This window comes from Eubalaena glacialis, chromosome 6, assembly GCF_028564815.1.
Source record: "Eubalaena glacialis isolate mEubGla1 chromosome 6, mEubGla1.1.hap2.+ XY, whole genome shotgun sequence".
NCBI lineage: Eukaryota > Metazoa > Chordata > Mammalia > Artiodactyla > Balaenidae > Eubalaena > Eubalaena glacialis.
In genome coordinates, this window is record NC_083721.1 from 41732158 (window position 1) to 41744204 (window position 12047).

Consider the following 12047-nt stretch of genomic DNA (forward strand, 5'->3'; position numbering starts at 1 on the left):
TCAAAAAAGAATTAGATTTTGACAGTTTTTTTCCTATGGTTAATTGAGGTGATAGATATACTTGACATTTATCTAAGAATAGAAGATTAAGATATATTTTTTCCTGACCTCCTCCTGAGCTCCTCTAAGAGCTCTGCAAAAAAAAAAAAAGTCAAGCTACAGGATTGAGATCATCAGCACATTGTTAATTATTAAAAGTATGACACTAAATGAAGTTGCCATTTGAAAGAGAGTAGAGAAAAGAATTCCTAAAAATATTCCTGACCTCATCTAAAACTCTCTGTTTTAGAGGAGGTCACTTTCTGCGGTCCTTTTAATATGCCTGTGCAATTAATAGTAGTGATAATTCTGCTTCATATCACATCTTTAAAGTTCTTCCTTCAAATTGACAGATAAACTTTTCTTTTTGTAGGGTTTGAATTATTCGAGTCTTAATTCACCCTCTAGTTCTTCCCCAGTTCAATCCTTTAAATTAATAGTAGTTGAAAAATACAAAAGCTAGTGTGCAAACCCAGTTAGTTCAAAGAAAATAGGGAAAGAGGGAAGTAGTTGAGAATACCTTCATTATTGTCCCTCAATTTGTAAGGGCAGTCCCTGGCATTGTTAGGCCGACAGAAATAACATTTGAAAGTTTTTTTGTGCATATTAAAATTTCCTTAGGATTTAGTTGTGTTTGCTGTTGCTGATAGAAGTGCAGACTATCATTTAAAAAAATTTTCTACATTTGTTTTATTTAAAAGTTTTTTTTATCATGCCAGGGTTATCTCATGTGGATATCTAATAATGTCTTCAGTCTTGAGTCTCATTATGCAATTTAATGTTAGGTATTCATTTATTATAGCTACTATATTAAACATTGTATTGTGTTTGCAGTATTTCATTTTAGCCTGTAGAACATTAAAAAAAACCCCAAAATATATAAGTACATTTTTGCATTTGTGAAAGGGATTATGAAAACATAAATGCTTTTGAAACTGTTAATGAAGTACTTCATTGCTATAAATATGATAGATGATGTTAATATTTATTGAGAGAGTTAATACAAATAAATGGAAGATTAGAAAATGTATTTCAAAAGGAAAGCAAAAATAATTTTCAACTTAGAGAAGTAAACCATTCTTTTTAGGCTAAACTTTGAGTACAGGGAGTAGGTGAAGGAAACTAAAATAGTAATGTTAAAAAAAAACAAATGTTTGCAATGTAAGAGACAAAAGAATTAGCCAAAAAGAATATTAGATTATGTGAATAAATACTAGTGGCTTACAAAAGGAATCTGGTAGCAAGGGTTTCAAACTGAATGTTAACTCTTTCTTAAGTATTACATTTGACTTTTATATCACTTATTAAATTCATTAAAGACAGTAACACTATTTAGAAAACTATTTAAATAGCACTATTAAAGTCCATAAAACTTTTAGAAAACTATTATTTCTAAATAGCACTACTTAAAAAATAAGGCTATCAAGTTATATTTTTATTGACTGGCAATGCCCATGTAAAAGGGAGTAGAGTAGGTTAATACTTCTAAAATATATTCAGAATTAAGGCAAGAAAATAACATAATAACTATAAGAAATAGAAGAAAAATAACTAAGAGCATTGTGCCAGGAAAAGAAAATGAATGGGATAGATTCACTATTTAAGTTTTTGGGAGGCAAAGGATTCATAGATTTATTTTTATTCCGTGCACATGTTGAGCTATAAAGAATGAATGACTTCCTGCCAGTGTTTAATTTATTCCTGCCAAGGAGCTTAGATAGTAGAAAGTTTGAGCTTAAACTATCTTCTTTATAGATGTGAAAACAGGGTATCAGTCAAAGTAGAGATTAAATAAGTTCCCCATGGAAGAAGTTACTTAAAATGTCAGGATCTTGCTTGTCTCAGGTGGAGACAAAAAGCCCCTAAAACAAGGAAAAGACAACTCAATGGCCTTGCACATGTGCTAAGATAGGGTAGGATCCAGCCATTGTCCTGAGATGAGAGTGTGGCAGAAGCTTTGTTTATTACAGTTATCACTCTTAAATGTCACTGGCCAGGAGATGTGTTCCTTGAGAGAAAATGTATCTGTAAATGAAAATCTGGGGCTTTCTCGAAGGGAAGAGGCCAATAAATAGCCTAAATATACCTCCTTGGAACTCCTAGTACAGGAGACCAAGTAGAATGACTCTGAATGGCTCAGGTGAAGAACTAGTGGCAGACAGAGGCAATGAAATAAAATTTCCTATATGAAAGGAGTAGTATGAGGTAGTTCTTTAAGTGGTACACAAGGGACCAACTTTTTATTGTTGTTGTGGGGGGGTGAGGTCTTGGTGGTTACGATATGGCATGGGGTTGGGGCATGAAGACCCTCACACACATAGCTTTGTGGCTGTCACATGGGGAACAGTCAACATGTGAGCGGTTTTTAAAACAGGTACTGTGTATCTTCAGACTCCAGCATGGAGAACCACTAAGGCTATCTTGGCAGATAAAATAAACACCTACAAGATTGGGCAAAAGTAAGCTTCAGCAGTAACACAATTTTAAAAGTGAGAAACAATGGGAGTAATGGAAGGACCAACTATGAGATTCTTATAAGCCTGATTTCAGAAGAGGGTTAACTTTCATTCCTAGGGTTAAACCTTTAGCGTCTTTTGGGAGCAATTGAGGAAAAAGTGGGTTGTATTTGGAAGAAACAGGCTTCCTTCTGATAAGGCATACAGGGGCTCAGATAATGAGTTAGAAAAGTAAAAAGAGATATAATTATACATGGTACTTCACAGCAGTTCAGATCTAATGATAGAAGTAACTATTATTCAATAAATTAAGCTTAAAAGATAGCCTGTACTGGCCAAGGATCAGCTGTGAATGCTGGCTTCACCCATTCTGAGAAAAGTGGTCACAGGCAGTTCTTTTACTCTGGTCCTCCTCTTTATTTCTCTCCTCACCTGCTTCTTTACCCAATTTTTCTACCAAATGAGGACTTTCTCTGTATTCCTCTCATTCAAACACCTCATGAGAAAGGATCTAACTTGTTCAGTCAGTCACTATTCAGTATAGAACTTTTCTATTGAAAATTGTTCTTGGGCTAAGCCATCTCAGAGCTAGCTTCTTACATAGAAGATGGCTGCCTTTGAGAGAGGAACTGATCCTTAGTACGATCCTCTGTACTCAGGGTGTCAGTATTGAGACATTGAAGGGTAAATTGGTCCCCATAATTTTGTGATCAAGAGATTCAGAAGGGTGATGACATGATAGCCCTACCAGCCTGGGCAGAAGCTGCCAACTGATGGGGCTTTATTGAGACTTCTAGAGACCCTGAGCATTGAGAATATTATGATACTTCTGGATGTGTAATCAAAATGTATTAATCTTTACAATACATATACAGAAGTCCAAAACAGTTCTGATTTTCTCCACCAAGCATTTTCCCCCCTAAGTTTTTGCTGCTGCTGTTTCTGCCTCTGTGACTTCTACCTTGCAGGAACCCTTGGCAGCTTCTTTGTTCATTGACAAAATACTTCTGAACAAATCTGTGTCTGTAGTTGGGTAGGAAGGGGCACTGGGCCCAACTGTGGAGACATGAAGATGGAAAATTCAGAAGAAGCAAATCATGGACTCATCAACTCTCTGAACAACTTTGTCCTTGTGGTTAAAGCAGCTCTGGCCTTTGAAAATTCATATCCTAGAGGCCTGATATCCATCTTATTTTTTAAAAAACTAATGGATTCTGTTAGTGAACAGAATTGTTGGTTCACTAATGTCTCACTAGTAGTTCACTTGTGCCCATGCAAACCTAAACTTTCACTTTTACATTATTAATTAGCTATATGTTTCTAGTTCACTTTAGCGAGTTATTTGGATGAGTGGATTAGTTTAGTTCTAATTTAGAACTAAATTTAGAACTAAACTAATTTAGTTTAGAAGCCATTTTCTACTCTCACACTTATTAAACTAACCCAGTGACATTGCAAGACAGCTTACCTTTGCAGACCTAAAATTAGTCTTAAGTGTTTCCTCCTTCTCTTCCTTCTTTTTGGGAGGTCCCTTAGAAGATGCAAATTAGGGTTCCTATAGGTCTCTCCTGGGTCTACACTTTAATTCTCAGATTCAAAGGGTACTAACTTAAACTTACTGAAATAGAAAACAAAAGATGAGAGGATATGTAATCTTGTAGAAAGAATATATACTTTGGAGCTGGGCAGATATTATCTCTAATATAAGATCCATCATTCACTATTTATGAAATATTAGGCAAGTTCTTATCATCCTGAGGTCAGAAGTTTTATGTGTAAAGTGATGATGACAATGCATACTTCAGAGTGTTGTACTAAGGGAGATAATTTAAATAAAATACCCAGCACAATGTTTGATGCACAGTCAATTCTCCATTATTTTTAGCTCCCTTTCCAGATGGACACTCAGGGACCCATTTTACTGTTTACTCATCAGCATATGGCTTAAGTGGTATTTCTTGTGCTTGGTTAGTCATAGGCTAGATCCTGGGAGTTATTCATCATTTTGAACAGCTCATGGAAGTCTGTTTCTTCTCATGCTGTAGCTTTGTTTTGACACTGCAGATATTTGTGCAGAAATAGAAAATAATAACTTTCCCAAATTAACCTTTATGTGATAGTTCATATTCATTTATTACTTCATTCTGCTCAGAAATATTTATTGGAGTGGTTATTTTGTGTCAGGTTACCTTGGTGACTAAGGTAAAGTCCTGCCCTTATGAAAATTTCATTCTAGTAGCCTGGGATGGACAACAAACCAGGAAGCAAATACATAAAACAAGTAATTACAGACTGTGAAAAATGATAAGAAGGAAATAGTATATTCAATTAAAGTAACTAGAAGCAGAAAAGATCGAGTTTTGATTGGGTGGTCAGGAAATTTTCTTCCTTCCTCCCTCCCTCCCTCTCTCTCTTTTTCTTTCTCTTTCTTTCCACCTTTCTTTCTTTCTTTCTTTCTTTCTTTCTTTCTTTCTTTCTTTCTTTCTTTCTTTCTTTCTTTCTTTCTTTCTTTCTTTCTTTCTTTCTTTCTTTCTCTTTCTTTCTTTCTTTCTCTCTCTCTCTTTCTTTCTTTCTTTCTTTCTTTCTTTCTTTCTTTCTTTCTTTCTTTCTTTCTTTCTTTCTTTCTTTCTTTCCTTTCCTTCCTTCTTTTCTTCCTTTCATTCACTGAGACTTAAAGTTTTCTGTTTTTTTTAAGCTAGCCATGTTAAGAGCCAGAGAAAGAGAAATGCTAGACATGGGAATAGCAAGTGAAAAGCTCTGAAGCTGGAAAGAACTTGGCAGGAATGAGGAGAGTAAAGGAAGCCAGTGCAGCTGTTGCATGGTGAGATGTGACAGAGGGATAGAATGATATATTATGAGATAAAAATAATTTGACAGGAGCCATTTTTTCCCCCAAAGAACAATAGGAACTCCTGGAACCATATCATACAAAAATGACATGATTCAACTTATGGTTTAAAGAGAACCATTTTTGTAGCTATGGAAAGTGGCCAATAGTGAGATAAAAATGGAATCAGGGAGACCAGAGCGAGACTTGCAGTTGTCCAGGTTGGAGATGCTGATGGCTTAACTAGGATGGAGAAAAGTAGAAATGAGAAGATTGAGATATAATTAGGAGGTAAAATTGAAATGATATGGTGATAAATTGGATGAAAAGAGTGAGGACACTGGAATAATAAAGCCAGGCTTATAAGTAAATAAAAAGATGGTATGTCAGTCTGAGATGCTAAAGATTGAAGGAGAACAGTATTGGGGGAAGCGGGAGCAAAATTTCTTTTTGAGATGAGATATATTGGAGGAACTTAGCTTAAACCATCTAAGTTGGAGATCTAAAATGGGTAGTTTGTTATAGGAATTTAGAATTTAGGCAGTTGGGAGTAGGAATTTGGAACTGGGGAAAGGTATTAGATGAAGATGCAGATTTAGAACTAATCAGCATAAAGATATTTCATACTGTAAGATCATTTTGGCAGAAAGTATAAGACAAAGATAAAAGGTGATTCCAGCTAGTTTCCTGATGCCAGCCAATAATTTCATGTGGTCACAGGAAGAAGAGCCAGCCAAAAAGACTGAAAAAGCAGGACTGGTGAGGCAGGAGGAAACCTTGGAGTGTGTAGTGATATAGAAGCCAAGAGAAGAGAGGTATTCAAGAAGGAGGGGTGAGATCTTTAATGCCACTGAGCCATCATGTAAGAATAGAATGGAGAGATTCAATTGAATTTTGGGAATGTATAGCTCTTTGGTGACCTTGCAAGGCAAAATCTCCATCATTTTGGGTAGCTAGAAACCACAGTGAAGGAAGTTGAATTGGAATTGGAATACGAGGATCTGGAGATGGCAGCTGTAAACAACTCATTAAATAAGTTTAAAAAATTTTACTTACTATTTATTTAAATGAGCTGAAAAATAGATGGTACCTGGAAGAGAATGTGAGGTCAAGAAAGTTTGCTTTTTTTTTTTAATTTATTTTTTTTTTATTTTTATTTTTACAAGAGATAAATAAACTGACACCAAGCACTGTAAATGGATGACCACAACAAAAGCAACAATGATTGCAATTACCAAACACGAAACACACTCATACTATGTCATAATATTGACATTCAGTCCAGTAATCCTCCACTGTAACAGCTCTTTACTTTGCAGTGAAAATTGATTTGTATGTTTTTTGCCTCTGAGTCCTTGTGGGATATTTTTTTTTTATTCAAACAGAAAGTCACAAAAATTATAATCGTCCTCATCAGTTCACTCAGTCCCATGTAATTAATTTTTTTTTATCTTGATCTTTTGTTAGCACTTTTATGAATTCATCAGTTTTCCATTAGAGTTCTGAAAATGTTTATTCATTCAGTTCAGCACTATAGTCAGTTACCAGAAACCTGTACTTGTCAGAGTCTTTTCCATGAATTCCTTGAAGATGAAACCCTTTTATAGGAACATTTTTGCGAAAGCATCAGAGTACACCCAGAAATGTCTGTAAATGACAAAAGACTTAAAAATGACCACGGTTAAAGATTTGATGAAAGTTCGTAATAATGCAATTGACAAGGAAATTTAGTTATTTCTGAGATATACATTTTAAAGTAACAACTAGAATTATGACTTATAACGTTATACCCGAAAATATAAGATTTTTAGAAATTTCATGTGATGTCTGAAACATTTATATTAACATATTTCCATACAAATAACCCAAAGAAAGTTTAGTATTAGTTGTTTTTTTTTGTTTGTTTGTTTGTTTTTTTATACTGCAGTTTCTTATTAGTCATCAATTTTATACACATCAGTGTATACATGTCAATCCCAATCGCCCAATTCAGCACACCACCAAGAAAGTTTGCTTTTTAAATATGAGTGCTACTGGAACATATTTTTAGGCTAATTAGGAATAATTAAAAAGAAAGAGAGAAATTGGTACAGCAGGCAAAGGGAAACCCCTTGAGAAGATGAGAGCAGTTGGAATCTGTAGCACAAGCTGACTGATGAGGTCATGCCACCTATTCCATTCTAACAGGAAGAATAAAAGATACAGAAGATGGGCATGTAAGGAGGTGATTTTTGTAGATTTGAAGGTGGGAGAATGAAGGAGTTATGTCTTCTATTTTCTCAATAAAGTATGCAATCATTTACAGAAAATGGAAGAGGAGTGTGTATGGGTTTGTTCAAGGACATTGGAAAAGATGTGGAATATGAGCTGGAGCATAGGAAGGTGGATTTACCTGGGAAATGTAGTAAGACTGAGAGTAATATGGAGAATTCAATTCAGGTTGAAATTTATGAATGGAAAATAAAATATGCTGTCCATTTGTGAAATATTTTTGTAGCAATATTCAATTTCTTATACAGAAAGTAGAGAGAAAGCAAATAATTTGATTAAACCTGGTCTGAGGTTTGGCAAGGCATGGATGACAGAGAGAGGACAAAAGATTTGAGGCTATTTTCAGGGAGTGATTATAATGACCAAACATGTATTCTAAACTGGATTGAGAAGGTGTAAGATGTGAAGTGGGGAAGAATAAAATACCAGAATCAAGAAAAATTGGTGGGGTTATTAATCATATAGAGGTTAGATGTTGCAGTGTGGGTAAAATTGTAAGTGAAATGGAAGAAAAGCATATGGTGGTCAGCAAATGGAATGCTAAAATGGAGATTTCTAATGTAGAGTAGTTATTGATGTTGAAAAGTCCAGAGTGTGACAATATGAGTGGGTGGCTGAGGTTGGGGAAAAGAAAATGATGGTTAAAGATGAGGAAGTCAAGGAACTGAGACTAGAGTTGTTAGGTGGATCATTCACATACATAATGACGTCACTCGGAATAAAACCAGGCGAGACTGAAGGAAGATGTGGGATGGAAATGCAGTGAAACAAAAGCTAAAATCTTCAACCAGTAAATACAAGGTTAGAAGGTACCTGGAGATGAAAGTGAGCAAGAAACCCTATTCTCTATCTAGTCATTTTATAATTCTGTTTTTTATTTCAGCATTACAATAGCCACAATCCTAGATATATAATTGACTGCAAACAAAGGCTTTTACTAAACTATACCATTACATTTATGTGCTTACATATTTGTATCCCACTGTAGAGACTAGATATAGCCACCATAATTCCCATTATATATATATATATTTTTTTTTAAACATCTTTATTGGAGTATAATTGCTTTACATTGGTATGTTACTTTCCACTTTATAGCAAAGTTAATCAGCTATACATATACATATATCCCCATATCCCCTCCCTCTTGCCTCTCCCTCCCACACTCCATATCCCACCCCTCTAGGTGGTCACAAAGCACCAAGCTGATCTCCCTGTGCTATGTGGCTGCTTTCCACTAGCTATCTATTTTACATTTAGTAGTGTATATATGTCCATGCCACTCTCTCACTTTGTCCCAGCTTACCCTTCCCCCTACCCGTGTCCTCAAGTCCATTCTGTATATCTGCATCTTTATTCCTGCCCTGCTGCTAGGCTCTTCATAACAATTCTTTTTTTTTTTTAGATTCCATATATATGTGTTAGCATACGGTATTTGTTTTTCTCTTTCTGAATTACTTCACTCTGTATGACAGACTCTAGGTTCAACCACCTCACTACAAATAACTCAATTTCATTTCCTTTTATGGCTGAGTAATACTCCATTGCATATATGTGCCACATCTTCTTTATCCACTCATCGGTCGATGGACACTTGGGTTGCTTCCATGTCCTGGATATTGTAAATAGAGCTGCAATGAACATTGTGGTACATGTCTCATTTTGAATTATGGTTTTCTCAGGGTATATGCCCAGTAGTGCGATTGCTGGGTCGAATGGTAGTTCTTTTTTAGTTTTTTAAGGAACCTCCATACTGTTCTCCATAGTGGCTGTATCAATTTACATTCCCAGCAACAGTACAAGAGGGTTCCCTTTTCTCCACACCCTCACCAGCATTTATTGTTTGTAGATTTTGTGATGATGGCCATTCTGACTGGTGTGAGGTGATACCTCATTGTAGTTTTGGTTTGCATTTCTCTAATGATTAGTGATGTTGAGCATCCTTTCATGTGTTTGTTGGCAATCTGAATATCTTCTTTGGAGAAATGTTTACTTAGGTCTTCTGACCATTTTGGATTGGGTTGTTTCTTTTTTAGATATTGAGCTGCATGAGCTGCTTGTAAATTTTGGAGATTAATCCTTTGTCAGTTGCTTCAATTGCAAATATTTTCTCCCATTCTGAGGGTTGTCTTTTCGTCTTGTTTATGGTTTCCTTTGCTGTGCAGAAGCTTTTAAGTTTCATTAGGTCCCATTTGTTTATTTTTGTTTTTATTTCCATTTCTCTAGGAGGTGGGTCAAAAAGGATCTTGCTGTGGTCTATGTTATAGAGTGTTCTGCCCTTTTTCCTCTAAGCGTTTTATAGTATCTGGTCTTACATTTAGGTCTTTAATCCATTTTGAGTTTATTTTTGTGTATGGTGTTAGGGAGTGTTCTAATTTCATTCTTTTACATATAGCTGTCCAGTTTTCCCATCACCACTTATTGAAGAGGCTGTCTTTTCTCCATTGTATATTCTTGCCTCCTTTATCAAAAATAAGGTGACCATATGTGTGTGGGTTTATCTCTGGGCTTTCTATCCTGTTCCATTGATCTATATTTCTGTTTTTGTGCCAGTACCATACTGTCTTGATTACTGTAGCTTTGTAGTATAGTCTGAAGTCAGGAAGCCTGATGCCTCCAGCTCTGTTTTTCTTTCTCAAGATTGCTTTGGCTATTCAGGGTCTTTTGTGTTTCCATACAAATTGTGAAATTTTTTGTTCTAGTTCTGTGAAACATGCCATTGGTAGTTTGATAGGGATTGCACTGAATCAGTAGATTGCTTTGGGTAGTATAGTCATTTTCACAATGTTGATTCCTCTAATCCAAGAACATAGTATACCTCTCCATCTGTTTGCATCATCTTTAATTTCTTTCGTCAGTGTCTTATAGTTTTCTACATACAGGTCTTTTGTCTCCTTAGGTAGGTATCAGTGGGGTTTATGCCAGGAACGCAAGGATTCTTCAATATATGCAAATCAATCAATGTGATAAACCATATTAACAAATTGAAGGAGAAAAACCATATGATCATCTCAATAGATGCAGAAAAAGCTTTCAACAAAATTCCACACCCATTCATGATAAAAACCCTCCAGAAAGTAGGCATAGAGGGAACTTACCTCAACATAATAAAGGCCATATATGACAAACCCACAGCCAACATTGTTCTCAATGGTGAAAAACTGAAACCATTTCCTGTAAGATCAGGAACAAGACAAGGTTGTCCACTCTCACCACTATTATTCAACATAGTTTTGGAAGTTTTAGCCACAGCAATCAGAGAAGAAAAAGAAATAAAAAGAATCCAAATTGGAAAAGAAGAAATAAAGCTGTCACTGTTTGCAGATGACATGATACTGTATATAGAGAATCCTAAAGATGCTACCAGAAAACTACTAGAGCTAATCAATGAATTTGGTTACATTTGCATTACAAATTTGGTTAATTTTGCATTACAAAATTAATGCACAGAAATCCCTTGCATTCCTATACACTAATGATGAAAAATCTGAAAGAGAAATTAAGGAAACACTCCCATTTACCATTGCAACAAAAAGAATAAAATACGCATTATATTTTAAATTATTTTTTCATGGGAGTGCATTGTAATTTTGTGTGTATGTTGTCACTTAGTCTATAGGATGATATTGGTATGTGAATTTTATTTCTTTTTATTTTCTCCCACTTGTAGTACTGCCTTGAGATAAGCCTTATCATAATCCTCCTTTCCCATAGTGTTCTTCCAAGTTTGGCTTCTTAATTAACTCTTTCCTACTTATTTTAGCATAGTACTTATCCTTTTTTTTTTTTTTTTCTGAAAGCAGTTATATTATTAGACTTCCTCTTTTACCAATCCTATTTTAGGCACCAACAATTCCCATTACTTCTTTACTGATTAGTTTTTCCCATATAAATTCCTGATTGAATCACATACACAGAAAAACGTATAAACTATTAGTGACTGAGATGAAAGAGTGGTCTGTTTAATACCTACGTGTTTTAAAATGTAACTCTTCTCATCATTTTTGGTGCTAGGCCAGTTACGTTAATAACAGTATACTGAGCAAAGTACATATTTCCAGTCTCTGCACATATATTATTCAATTTGATGAAGGTTCGATATATAAAAGCTTTTTGCAAAATGTAATGTCAAAATGTTACAGACTTTTGTCAGAATCTTGGCAGATTAAGTCAAACAGGTCAAGATAATCGTCCCTTATTTTACAGGAAGTGTAAATGTATAGAATTTATTATCTAATTAAATGCAAGTCTGTAATTCAGTATTAGGATACAAAATATAAAGGCGCCCAAATCAGGAAGTGGAAAAAGTTGTTTTTTTAATAGTAATCAGATATAAGACTAGCTGTCCAGTTCATTGGCATCTTATTTATTTTCCTTTGTTGTTCTGGAAAAGCTTCTTGTTCCTGCATACACATAAACAATTTTTCATTAGCCAAGTTGTCTTCATCACTAAT